The sequence below is a fragment of the Accipiter gentilis genome, chromosome W (assembly GCF_929443795.1).
Source record: "Accipiter gentilis chromosome W, bAccGen1.1, whole genome shotgun sequence".
In the NCBI taxonomy this organism is placed as follows: domain Eukaryota; kingdom Metazoa; phylum Chordata; class Aves; order Accipitriformes; family Accipitridae; genus Astur; species Astur gentilis.
This window is the reverse complement of record NC_064918.1, coordinates 14,706,332-14,719,614: the sequence shown is the minus strand read 5'-3', so window position 1 is coordinate 14,719,614 and position 13,283 is coordinate 14,706,332. Positions and strand designations below refer to the sequence as shown.

Genomic DNA, 13,283 nt, shown 5'->3' with positions numbered 1-13,283 from the left:
AGGTATGCTGTCACCCCGACAATTCCAGGGAGACACAAATCATTGCAATGTGCTGGGGCCTGGCCCATGCCTATCGAACCCTGTTCAGTACCCTCAAGGGGAACAGAAGGTCTCTGGACCTAACAACAAAATGACAGGCACTGCAGCCACACCAATCCCTGCAACAGGCACTGTGGCCACTCCAACTCCCATGACAGGCACTGCAGCTGAACCAGCAAACCAATCTGCACCAGCATCAGTTGTCCCCATACTCAAGAAGAAATATTAAAAAAAAAAATCAGTTCACTTAGTGAGGGATGAAGATGAAACAGGGTCATCACGGGAACAGGAGGAAGAGGCAGAACCAGAAGTAATCACCTGGTCCCTATCCTTGAGTGAGCTGCGGGATATGTAAAAAGATTTCAGCCATCGTCCAGGTGAGCACATTATCACCTGGCTGCTCCGATGCTGGGACAATGGGGCTAGTAGCCAGGAATTAGAGGGTAGGGAAGCCAAGCAGCTGGGATCGCTTGCCATAGAAGGTGGCATTGACAAGGCAATTGGAAAAGGGACACAAGTGTCGTGGTTTAACCCCAGCCAGCAACTAAGCACCACGCAGCCGCTCGCTCACTCCACCCCCCCAGTAGGATGGGGGAGAAAATCGGGAAAAGAAGTAAAACTCGTGGGTTGAGATAAGAATGGTTTAATAGAACAGAAAAGAAGAAACTAGTAATGATAATGATAACACTAATAAAATTACAACAGTAATAATGAAAGGATTGGAATGTACAAATGATGCACAGTGCAATTGCTCACCATCCGCCGACCAACACCCAGCTAGTCCCCGAACAGAGATTCCCCGCCCCCACTTCCCAGTTCCTATACTCCCCATTAGACTTTCGCACTGGCCATATGGGACTATTAAAGGGTGAGCGAGTTTTGCTGATCACTCCTTGGGTCTCCAGTTGGCGAATCAATTTGTGGATGGGAATCAGGGAGTCTCGGTTGGTGTGATATTGCTGCCGGTGCACCATTGTGGTAGCAACTGGCACCTGTTGTTCTTCAACCCTCAGCAACCCCACAATTGAAGGGTCTTGAGAGAGACCAGGCAGGGTAGACAGCTGTTCAGTGCCCTCCGTCTCCAAGGCAGCTATACCAAAGGCCCATCGATACCCCTTCAGGTCCTTAAAATACCCTCTTCTGGGATAGTCTATGCCAAGGATACATGGAGCCTCTGGACCAGTCACAATGGGGTGTTTCTGCCATTCATTCCCAGTTAGGCTTACTTCAGCTTCCAATACGGTTAACTCTTGGGATCCCCCTGTCACACCAGAGATACAGATGGGTTCTGTCCCTTTATAACTTGATGGCATTAGAGTGCACTGTGTGCCGGTGTCTACTAGAGCCTTATACTCCTGTGGGTCTAACTTGCCAGGCCATCGAATCCACACAGTCCAATAGACCCGGTTATCCCTTTCCTCCACCTGGCTGGAGGCAGGGAGCCTCTAATTCTGGTCAGAGTATCCAGTACTCACTTCTCATAAAATTGACTCAGAATTCCCTTCAAGAGGATCAGAAATAAGATCAGCCCTTCTACTCTGTTTGGAAACTGGAGCGGCATTTTTCCTGGGAGAGTCCCCTTTTGTGGTGTTTTTTCCTCGCAGCTCACGTACACGTGCATTTAGGACCGAAGTAGTTTTTCCATCCCATTTCCTCATGTCCTTTCCATGATCACATAGGTAAAACCACAGGGCACCTAGTGGTGTGTACCTTCTATATTCTCTCTCTTGGGCAGAAGAACGCTCACTCCTAATAGCTGAGACATTGGTCCTGTCGTGGTTTAACCCCAGCCAGCAACTAAGCACCACGCAGCCGCTCACTGCTGAAACCAGGACAGTCCTTACAAGTGTGGAGTAGGACATATCCTGTTTGATTTGTTGGACATCCTGGGACAGCTTGTCCACAGCCAAAATGCAGGCTTGTAGGGAGGAGGAGAGATTATCTTCGTATTGATAGAGTTGGCGAGCCACTTCATCCACTGTCGGTACCTCTTTGTCTTTCCAGGACATTATTGCCAATGTGTTGGCATAGGACAATGGTGCGCTCCGTACAAACTTCCGCCACATGGGTCGTGTGCATTAGACTTAGTCTGGATCTTTGGGTAATTGTGGGTTGTCCGCGTCATAATGAATCTTCTCTAGCACAGCTAATTCCCTCAGATATTGGATACCTCTTTCCATGGTGGTCCACTTGCTTGACTGACATATAACATCTTCCTTAAAGGGGTACCTTTCCTTCACACTTGACAGGAGTCGCCTCCAGAGGCTGATGGCTTGTGTCCCTCTTCCAATTGCCTTGTCAATGCCACCTTCTCTGGCAAGCAATCCCAGCTGCTTGGCTTCCCTACCTTCTAATTCCAAGCTATTAGCACCATTGTCCCAAAATTGGAGGAGCCAGGTGATAATATGCTCACTTATACGGCGGCCAAAATCTTTTCTCATATCCTGCAGCTCACTCAGGGATAGGGACCGGGTTATTACCTCTGGTTCTGCCTCTTCCTCCTGCTCCCGTGATGACCCTGGCTCACCTTCATCCTTTGCTAAGTGAACTGATTTTTTTTTGCATATTTCTTCATCTGTATGGGAGCAACTGATACTGGTGCAGGTTGGTCCGCTGGTTCAGTTGCAGTATCGCTCGCCGGGTCTTGGATAACCGCAGTGTCTGTTGCCAAGGTTTAGGTACCTGCCGTGCTCATTGCCAGGGCTGGAGGGGCTGCAGTGCTTATTGCTGAGGTTTGGGTAGCTTGAGTTCTCGTCACCAGGGCTGGAGGGGTCACAGTGCCTGTCGCCAAGGTCTGGGTGCCTGCAATGCTCATTGCCGGGCCTGGAGGGGCCGCAGCGCCCGTTGCCAAGGTTTAGGTGCTGCAGTGCTCATCGTTTTGTTGTTAGGTCCAGAGACTTTCTCTTCCCCTTGAGGGTACTCAGTAGTGTCAAACAGGGCTCGATAGGCATGGGCCAGACCCCAGCACGTTGCAGTGATTTGTATCTCTCTGGAGCTGCCGGGGTGTCAGCATACCTTTTCCAAATATTTCACTAGTTCTTCTGGATTCTGCACTTGTTCAGGGGTGAATTTCCAAAACATTGGAGGTGCCCACTTTTCTAGGTGCTTGCCCATACTACCCCACACACCCTGCCACTCATAATTATCCAGCCTCTTGGCAGATCTCTAGGTGATCTTCTTAAATAGTTGTTTAACCTTAAACGAGAGCTGAACCACATTCAGGAGCATGATGATAGTTCCTAGCAGTAGTGCTAGGACCGTGCTGGTCTCAACATCCAAAGAGTATTCAATTTTTTCAAAATTCTCAAAATTCATTGTAACTGGACTGAAGGAGAAAGGAGAGGGGAAGAAAGGTACCCCACCCATAGACTGGTTTTCCAAGGAGAAAAGGTAAATGGTGTAATTATTAATAGTTTCCCACAATGGCTCCTGGAGTATAAAGGTGACAATGCTGAGTGCAAGTACCAGATTAATCCCACAGCCGACAACTTTATCATACCATAAACCAGTGTTATACAATACATCAACGTGAAAACCTTAATCCACATCCCACGGACGATAAGCAGCAGAAGAGGGACTACATACAGCAAGCAAGGTGATACATAACAGAACTTTAAAAACCAGAGCAACAACTCTAAGAACAAATAAATCAACATAATGACCAGCAACTATTAGACCAATATAATGAATTCTTGTAATAAATTTGTTTTAACAAGCTCTGGCCGGGTTTGTCATTATCTGAACCCTTTGAGCCCCACTTTGGGCACCAAAATGGACTGTCATGGTTTAACGCCAGCCAGCAACTAAGCACCACGCAGCCGCTCGCTCACTCCCCCCCCAGTGGGATGGGGGACAAAATTGGGGAAAAGAAGTAAAACTCATGTGTTGAGATAAGAACAGTTTAATAGAACAGAAAAGAAGAAACTAATAATGATAATACTAATAAGATGACAACAGTAGTAATAAAAGGATTGGAATGTACAAATGATGCACAGGGCAATTGCTCACCACCCACCGATCGACACCCAGTTAGTCCCCGAGAGGCGACTCCCCCCACCCTCACTCCCCCCGTTTCTATACTAGATGTGACGTCACATGGTATGGAATTACCTGTTGGCCACTTTGGGTCAGCTGCCCTGGCTGTGTCCCCTCCCAACTTCTTGTGCCCCTCCAGCCACCTTGTTGGCTGGGCATGAGAAGCTGAAAAATCCTTGACTTTAGTCTAAACACTACTTAGCAACAACTGAAAACATCAGTGTGTTATCAACATTCTTCTCATACTGAACTCGAAACATAGCACTGTACCGGCTACTAGGAAGACAGTTAACTCTATCCCAGCTGAAACCAAGACAACAAGCCATCAGCCTCGAGTTGACTCCTGTCAAGTATGAAGGAAAGGTACCCCTTCAAGGAAGATGTTATATGTCAACCAGGCAAGTGGACCACCATGGATAGAGGTTTCCAATATCTGAGGGAATTAGCTGCGCTAGAGATGATTAATTATGACCCGGACAATGCACAATTACCCAGATATCCAGATGAAGTCCAATGCACATGACTCATGTAGCAGAAGTTTGTACTGAGCACACCATCGTTGTATGCCAACCCATTGGCAGTAATGACCTGGAAAGACGAAGAGGCACTGACGGTGGATTAAATGGCTCGCCAACTCTGGCAATATGAAGAAAATCTCTCCTTCTCCCTACAAGCCTGCATCTCAGCTGTGGAGAAGCTGTCCGAGGATTTCCAGCAATTCAAAGATGATATGTTATACTCCCCACCTATACGGACCAGTACCTCAGCTATTAGGAGTGAGCGTTCTTCTGCCCAAGAGAGAGAATATAGAAGGTACACACCACGAGGTGCCCTGTGGTTTTACCTGTGTGATCATGGAGAGGACATGAGGAAATGGGATGGAAATCCTACCTCGGTCCTAGATGCACGGGTACGTGAGTTGCAAGGAATAAACACCATGAAAGTGGATTCTTCCAGGACAAATGTTGCTTCAGTTTCCAAACAGAGTAGAAGAGCTGATCTTACTTCTGATCCTCTTGAAGGGACTTCTGAGCCAATTTTACAAGAAGTGGGTAATGGATACTCTGGCCAGAATTGGAGGGGCCCTGCCTCCAGCCAGGTGGAGGAAAGGGACAACTGGGTTTATTGAACTGTGTTAAACCACAATAGTTTCAAAATGTGCCAGAGAGCAGTTTAAGAAATTAGCTGTTCTTAGCATTTTGTCTTCTTTCTACCTGACAATTCCTCAAAGCCTTAATTAAAACTAGGGAGCACTTCCAGTGCAAGATGACACACAGCAAGGCAAGTTGGAGCCCTCTGCAGAGCACCATGCTCCTCTGGGGACTTCTGATGGGAGTAGGGAGCATGAGAGAGCAGAGGGGGGTTGGTCATCTCAATCCTCCTCATCTGTAGGAGGCACATGGGCTTTGGAGTGGGGCTGCAACCTCAGGAGCTGCTGCAGGAAGCGCTGCTGGATTCAGGACTGGGTGAGAGGGCAGGCAAGCATCACATACTTGGTGGGACACTGTTGGGGTCTCTCTCCTACTCCCTGACACCAGTGAGTAGAAAGATCTACTTACTGGAGGAATTTCCTTACCACTCATTACTGGGAAACATTTCTCCTCCTTCTGACACCCATCATATCCCCTGCTGCCAAGCAGCAGCATCACTGGACACTTTGGGGTGCCTGGAAGAATGAAAAGGTTTTGCACAGCTCTTCAAGCACATTGTGTCATGATGTGGGAGAGAAGCTTGTTGTAGGTTGGGTCACTTAAGGCCAAGAGCTAGGGTAAAAGAAGAGCTAATACCAACTTGCAATGATGAATAAGTTGTCAAAAAAAAAAAAAAAGAGGGCAGACTATCAAGATTGCACTTAATGTTTAGGTTCCTCCTTGGCTGCTTCAGCCCCTCCTTAGCTTCCTGTCTCATTCTGATAGGTCAAGTGGGACACTTTCTCCCCTGACTCAGAATACACTTTCTTTGTCTCAGCTAACCGATTCCTTCCTCTCCCCACTGGCCAGCCCTGCTGGGCATCCAAGCTCAGAGAGCTGGGAAGAGGCCACACTGCTGCCAGCACATGTCCCAGCTGCATCCTTGCTCTTATTCTCTGCCACGTGATTAAAGACAGCAACCATATCTCCACCTGCTCACCATGGGCCTCAGCCCAGCACTACTGTCTGTACCAAGGCAGGAAAAGGGTAAGAGGCTGGAGAAGTGAAGGGCATGTCCTTCCAGTAGTAGGGTGTATTGGGTCTGGCTGAGATGGAGTTAATCCTCCCCATAGCAGCCCTCGTAGTGCTGTGCTCTACATCAGTAGCCAGAAAGGTGTTGATAACACACCAGTGTTTTGGCTACTGCTGAGCAGTGCTGGCACAGCATCAAGGCTGTCTCTCCAACATTTTTACCCCCCTCAATGGCAGGCTGGGGCTGGGCAAGATCTTGGGAGGGGACATAACCAGGACAGCTGACCTAAACTAACCAAACAGATATTCCATACCATATGACGTCAGCTCAGATATAAAAGCTAAGTAAAGGGAGATGGAAGGGGGGCATTTTTGTCTTCCAGAGCAACCACTATGTGTACTGAAGCCCTGCTTCCCAGGAAGTGGCTAGACATCGCCTGTTGATGGGAAGTAGAGAATAACATCATTTGTTTTTCTTTGCTTTCTCAAGCACGACCTTTGCTTTCACTTTATTAAAGTGTCCTTATCTTGACCCACAAGACTTTTGTTATATTTTCTCCCCCCCTGTCCAGCTGAGGAGGGGGAGTGCTACAGCGGCTTTGTTGGGCACCTGGTATCCAGCCAGGGTCAACCCACCACAGTCCTTTCTGGCACCCAACGTGGGGCTCGACAACGGCAGTTTTGCATTAAGCGTGCTATAGCTTGTTATTAAGTGGCAAGCTCCTGTGCAGGTCACAGAGTTTATTGGCTGCTTGCTTATCTCTATTTTGCTGAGTTTGGGAACATGGTAATGCAAATAATGGCTGTGTGCTTTGCACTGGCAATGATGGTTTTACTGTGCTGTGGGAACTATCTTGTGGGGAGAATGAAGGAACTTGGAAACATGCTAATACAAATAATGTCTATGTGCTTTGTCCTGGCACTGATGGCTTTTCTGTGCTGAGGGAGCTATCTTGTGGAGGAGATGAGGGAACACATCTCCCTCTCCCTACTGGGCATTGATGTGAATGGTTTTATTATATGCAGGCTCTCGAAGTCCTTGTTCACCCTTATGTGAGTTGTTCAATACTAATAATTAATACTTGTGGTATATTATGGGTATTGTGGAATCTGGTCTCGTCCTGGTATAAGAGAAGACAAGTTTCGGGTGAGGCAATGTCGGGGGATGCAACGAGTCTACGGAATTCCTGACAGTTCGAGAACAGCGCGACCTTGAGCAGCTTGTAGTATATCCTTGAGAAGTCTGGAAAGATCCGAGAAGACCAGTACGAAAACAAGATAGTGATAAGAAGAACCGTCCTGACAAACTCACCAATCATGAATTGTTAGTTACTAACCAAACCAATCATATACTAACACATACTCTGAAGAAGGGAATAAAAAGGTTTGTTAGAACAATAAAGTAGCCATTTTGCGTGATCTATTACTTGTCGTGTCCGTCTCTACCGCGACAAGGCAATACTGAAATGTGCCCTCAAGCGACCGGTCCCTGGGTGGCAGGGTATATGGAAGGATTTGGGCAGATTCCTAGGATTGTTATCACCTCCCATAACCTGGAACTTTACACCCGAACAGGCAAGCAACACTGGCAAACTGACGTGCCACCTGATAGAAGGGTGCCTTGCCTATCCCAATGAAAACCAGCAGCTTCTTGCACTGTACTGGGGCCTGGCCTATGCCTACCGAGCCACAGTTCAACACTCTCAGAGGACCATGGTTGAGGCAGGGACCCAGACTGCATCTAAGGACACCATGCTCGAGATAGGGACCCAAACAACAACAACTACAGTAATTGCCCCAATAGTGAAAAGGAAACAGTGGACAAGGAGATCAACGGGTCCATACCATCAATTAGTGAGGGAAGAAGAAGAAGAGGAAAGGCTTAATCTAGAAGCTGGTCCTTCAACAAAGAAATTGGAGGAAGGAGTGAGGGAACTTAGACAGGAAGCAGAAACTACCCAATCCCTGACGTCCTCAGAACTTCGGGACATGAGGAAAGACTACAGCTGCCAGCCAGGTGAGTGGATTGCTGCCTGGCTGCTCCAATGCTGGGATAACGGGGCCAACAGTCAGCAATTGGAACGTAAAGGAAGCCCAACAGCTGGGATCCCTCACTAGAAACTGGGGAATTGAAAGAGGAATTGGAAAAGAGGCAGCAATTTGCAGTCTCTGGAGCTGGCTCCTCTCAAGTGTGAGGGCAAGGTATCCATTCAAGGAAGATCTTGTGAACTCCTCAGGAAAGCGGACTACCGCAGATGAAGGCATTCAGTACCTGAGAGAGTTAGCAGTGGTGGAAGTCATCTACAGTGATCTAGATGATGATGAGGTCTCCAAAGATCCAGATGATGTCCTGTGCACATGGGCCATGTGGCAAAAGTTGATTCAAGGTGCCCCAGGGTCGTATTCTAGCAGCTTGGCAGCGATGTATTGTCCAGATATGGAAACACCAACTGTGGAGAAAGTGTTGTCTTGGCTCCAAAACTTTGAGGAAAATCTCTGTGTCTCCTCATCCCTACAGGACAGTGCCTTGGCTGTTAGGGACGCTCCAAGAAATCAGTCGTCTCCTGCCTCAGTCAGAGGGAAAGGGAGCCCAAGGCGTATGCCACGTGGTACACTCTGGTTCTTCCTGCGTGACCAAGGGGAGGACATGAGGAAGTGGGATGGTGAACCCACCTTTAAGCTGGAAGCCCGTGTACATGAACTGAGAGGGAAGACAGCTGTTAAGAAGGGGTCACCCAAGAAGAAGGCTGTCAGCGTAGTTGCTGTAGAGGCCCAAGAAGGCACTCAGCGATCCTCCAGGCCTAGAACTGAAACCACCTCCCTTGATTCTGGTGAGGGGACGTCTGGTCTGGCACTGCAAGGGTCAGACAGTGAATACTCTGATGAGGAACAACAATAGAGGGTCCCTGCCTTCAGCCAGGAGGAGGAAAGGGATGACCGGATATACTGGACTGTGTGGATTCGATGGCCTGGCACATCAGACCCACAGAAGTATAAGGCTTTGGTAGACAATGGTGCACAGTGTACGCTGGTGCCATCAGGATACAGGGGCACAGAATCCATCTGGATCTCTGGAGTGACAGGGCAATGCCAAGAATTGACTATATTGGAGGCTGAGGTGAGCTTGACAGAGGACAAGTGGGAAAAGCACCCCATTGTGACCGGCCCAGAGGCCCCTTATATCCTTGGCATAGACTACCTCAAGAGAGGGTACTTCAAGGACCCAAAGGGGTGCCGGTGGGCTTTTGGTGTAACCACTGTAAATGCAGAGAAGATCAAACAGCTATCTACCCTGCCTGGCCTCTCGGAAGATCCCTTCATTGTGGGATTGCTGCAAGTTGAAGAACAGCAGGTGCCAATCGCTACCAGGATCGTGCACCGGCGGCAATATCGCACCAACCAAGACTCCCTGGCTCCCGTCCACCAGCTGATTCATCAACCGGAGAGCCAAGGAGTCATCAGCAAGACTCATTCACCTTTTAATAGTCCTATATGGCCAGTGCAAAAGTCCGATGGAGGGTGGAGGTTAACAGTAGCTTATCGCGGCCTGAATGAAGTGACACCACCACTGAGTGCTGCTGTACCAGACATGTTAGAGCTCCAATATGAACTGGCATCAAAGGCAGCCACGTGGTATGCTACAATTGATATTGCCAATGCGTTTTTCTCCATTCCTTTGGCAGCAGAGTGCAGGCCACAGTTTGCTTTCATGTGGAGAGGTGTCCAATACACCTGGAATCGACTGCCCCAGGGGTGGAAGCATAGTCCTACCATTTGTCACGGACTAATCCAAACAGCACTGGAACAAGGCGATGCCCCTGAACATTTACAATACATAGATGACATCATTGTGTGGGGCAACAAGGCAGAAGAAGAAGTGTTTGAGAAGGGAAAAAGAGTAATTTGGATTCTTCTGAAAGCTGGTTTCACCATAAAGGAAAGGGTCAAGGGACCTGCACAGGAGATTCAGTTCTTGGGAATAAAATGGCAGGATGGACGCCGTCATGTGCCTATGGATGTGGTTAACAAGATAGCAACTGTGTCTCCACCAGCTAACAAGAAGGAAACACAAGCTTTCCTAGGCCTTGTGGGGTTCTGGAGAATGCATATTCCAGGTTATAGTCAGCTTGTGAGCCCTCTCTATTGAGTAACCCGAAAAAAAGAACTATTTTGAATGGGGCCCTGAGCAACAACAAGCCTTTGAGCATATCAGACAGGAAATAGCTCATGCAGTAGCTCTTGGGCCTGTCCAGAGAGGACCAGATGTACAAAATGTACGCTACACTGCAGCTGGGGAGCATGGTCTCACCCGGAGCCTCTGGCGGAAAACACCAGGAGAAACCTGAGGTTGACCATTAGGGTTTTGGAGCCGGGGGTACCGAGGTTCAGAGGCCCACTACACCCTGACTGAAAAAGAGATACGAGCAGCATATGAGGGGGTTCAAGCCACTTCAGAAGTTGTTGGTACAGAAACATATCTCCTCTTGGCACCACGATTGCCCGTGCTACACTGGATGTTCAAAGGAAACATCCCCTCTACACATCATGCAACCAGCACTACATGGAGTAAGTGGATAGCATTGATCATGCAACGAGCTCAACTGGGGAAATGCAACCGCCCAGGAATTCTGGAAGAGATCATGGACTGGCCAGAAGGCAGAGATTTTGGAGCATCGCCCGAGGAGGTGGCTCGTGCCCGAGAGGCTCCACCACATAATGAGTTATCAGAAGACGAAAGGTGTTATGCTTTGTTTACTGATGGATCCTGTCATGTGGTAGGGAACCATCGGAAGTGGAAAGCTGCTGTGTGGAGTGGCCACTGAAGGAGAAGGTGAGTCAAGTCAGTTTGCAAAAGTGAAAGCCATCCAAATAACCCTAGATATTGCTGAACGAGAAAAGTGGCCGGTACTCTACCTCTATACAGACTTCTGAATGGTGGCTAGTGCCCTGTAGGGGTGGCTACAGCAGTGGAAGAAGACCAACTGGCAACGCAGGGGTAAACCCATCTGGGCAGCTGCATTGTGGCAGGACATTTCTGCCTGGGTAGAACACATGACTCTAAAGGTACGTCATGTAGATGCTCACATGCCCAAAAGCTGTGCCACTGAATGTGAACACGTATTTAGCTAACGGTCACAAGAGCATTCCAGATGCTTTTAGAAGGCCTTGAACAGAATAAACAAGAAGACAAAAAAAGAAAGATGCCAATTAGAAGAACACAGGTGCGCATTCCACGATAAAGGGAACTTGGTACAAAGAACCTCAATTCGGCAGTTTATCTTGACCAATTAGACTGAGAAAAGTTTTGCATGTTTTAGTTGATATAACCAATTATGTCCTATGTTTATGCGCGTGTACAGAGTTAGTGTAACCAACTATATCTTATGTTTATGCGCGTGGACAGTGTCGATATAACCAATCATATTTTATGCTTGTGCGCGTGGACAGTGACTTTGCAGAATATGTGACTATAAGTATGTATGTTTGTGTTTTAGCAATAAAGGGTCGTCTGTCATCTGCTTTCAAGATTACAGGCGTCCGTCTACTTCAATCTCCTCAAATGGTGACCCCGACGTGACTGCGGGCCGAGAAAACACTGGAATTGCTGGAAGTGGGTCCGGAGGAGACTCTAGCTGAACGATCGTCTAGCCAGCTGGACTGAGCGGACAACTTTCTCCCGGGACATCAATCACCCTGCTCATTTGGAAGTAAGGTGAGCGGCTAGAAGGATTAAAATGGGTGCCCAGATGTCTGTGGAAGAAGGGGCAATTGTACGAATGCTTTCGCATATCCTCTCCGTGAGAGGGGTTAAGTATGATTCAAATACTTTACGTATGATGCTGAAGTGGCTTAAGGACCATGGTGCCCCCACTTTGAATGTAGAAGTCTTTCAAGTTAAAAATTGGGAAGAAATGGGAAAAGTAATTTGGGACTTTGTATCGCGTGGGGACATGAAGGCTCAGAAAATCTCCGCTACGTGGAGATTGGTGCTGGAAACGTTGAAAGCCCTTAAGGCAGAAAAGGAGGTAGCTTTTGCTGCAAAAATTTCAATTGAAGTTACCCCGGAAAGAAAGGAAAGTGTGTGTGGCGAGGTGGTAAATAATTTGGACAGTGATGAGGAATTAAACACCGAGGGAGATGTCATTAATGGAGGCAACGATCAACCTTTAAGTAACCTGCCTCTCGAGCAGAGACCTATCCCCTCTGCACCTCCCTATGAGGCAGATATATCCCCAGGAGAAGCTATAAAAAAGCGATGGAAGCACATAAATGATAAAATGTTAACCGAAGGTCTAAATCCTGTGGCTTTTCCAGTTACAGTCAGGCAGAATGCCCCAAACGTGTGGCAACCGTTCAATTGGGATTTGATAAAAGAAGTACAGAAAACAGTAATGGCTAATGGACTGTCTGCTCCGTTTAGTCAGGCGTTATTGGAGAATATATTTTCTGGTCAAATTTTAACGGGCTTTGACTGTACACAGTTGGCTACAATGATTTTAACCCCGACTCAGCGTCTATTATGGAAGGTGAAATGGGCAGAATTATGTGATTTAGCGGCACTAAGAAATTTCGACCGCCCAGAAGGAGATCCGCGGTATATGATCACTGCTGCACAAATGATGAGGACTGGTGACTTTGCAGATGTTAATAGGCAAGCAAGGCTACCGGTGGAAGCATTACAAGAATCAGCTTCCTTAACTCTGAAGGCAATGGTAACCTTGCCTGAAGCTGGAAAGCCAGAACAATCATTTACAAGTATAAGGCAGGGTAATACGGAACCTTACATGTCCTTTATTGATCGTCTGCGAGATGCTATTGAAAAGCAAATAGATAATGCTGATGCCAAAGAAGCATTGATAATAAAATTGGCCATGGAAAATGCAAATGCAGATTGTAAAAAACATACTACAATCGATGCCAGGAAGAGTGACACTAGTAGATATGATAGAGGCCTGTAACAAAGTTGGGTCTTTGGAGCATAAAACTACATTAACGGCCAATGCTTTTGCTGTAGCCATGCGAATGGATACAAAAAATGTTAAGAAA

General features: G+C 47.6%; 1 protein-coding gene across 1 annotated transcript in view; it reads left to right on the top strand.

The window, feature by feature from the left end:
- The window catches only part of LOC126035354 (uncharacterized), a 154,213-nt gene extending 144,163 nt beyond the window's left edge, over positions 1-10,050 (top strand). The window contains exon 2 of the mRNA XM_049793890.1: positions 9,956-10,050. The gene's annotated coding sequence lies outside the window, so the exon portion shown is untranslated. The remainder of the gene's footprint in view (positions 1-9,955) is intronic.
- Positions 10,051-13,283: the final 3,233 nt, after the last annotated feature.